Raw genomic sequence first — 993 nt, forward strand, 5'->3', positions numbered from 1 at the left:
TAAAATGATGATAATAATAGTGACCAAAGTTTATTAAAAAAAAAAAACAGATGTTTTATAAAGATGTAAATTTAACTTTGTCTCTCAATATGAGGTCACAGCACTTTGATAAATATTTAAGACGCAAGAAACTTAGATGTATGCTCAAATTTTATATAATAAAATAACAGATATTAAAATTGTCTAAATTTTTGTATATAAAATCCATCCTTTATTTTTTAATTTAAAATTTAAACATGACAGAAAGAACCTTTGCATATATATAAAACAGTAAAAAGATTAGACGTTTGGAGTGTTTATGTCTAAGTAAAGTAATGTCCATGATTATTTATTTATTTGTATGAACATGGAACTTGTAATGTACGCAAACAACAAAAAGGGTAAAATACATAGGAGCAAAATATGTGTCTATGTCTCTAAAGATTCACATCTCATTTCAACTTAGGACCATCCATCATTTTCACTTTCATGTTCATAATTTTCATGTATAATACAAACTACTAAATCAGCCAAAAAAAAAAAGAAGAAAATTGCTCGATCCCTTTCTGATATGCACCTATCACCTATATGTATACCAAGATTCTCTGTTCAACCTCAAAAGGGCCCAATGGTAATTACACATGCAACATAGCAAAGCATACTTCAGGCTTACTCCATGTCCATGCTTCTACATGATAACTTTGGTCACTCCAACCTTGAAATTCCAACGACCCTCCCAAAAAGCAACAGGAACAGGTACACAGACAATAAAGGATCCCATTAATATATTCATAAACCAAATAAAAATAAACAATAAACAATATAATGGGGAGGCATGCTTAGCTTGCTGTCTGTTACATTGCTGAGTTGTGTATTATAGTGAACTTAAATACAAAAATAATAATTAACTTGAATTGGTTGAATGTTCAAGTCATTTGTCTGTTTTTTTTATATATTTTATATAAATAAATAATTTTTATCAAATATAATTATTTTAAATTACTTGATAATTTT

This window comes from Arachis duranensis, chromosome 5 (genome assembly GCF_000817695.3).
Source record: "Arachis duranensis cultivar V14167 chromosome 5, aradu.V14167.gnm2.J7QH, whole genome shotgun sequence".
Taxonomy (NCBI): domain Eukaryota; kingdom Viridiplantae; phylum Streptophyta; class Magnoliopsida; order Fabales; family Fabaceae; genus Arachis; species Arachis duranensis.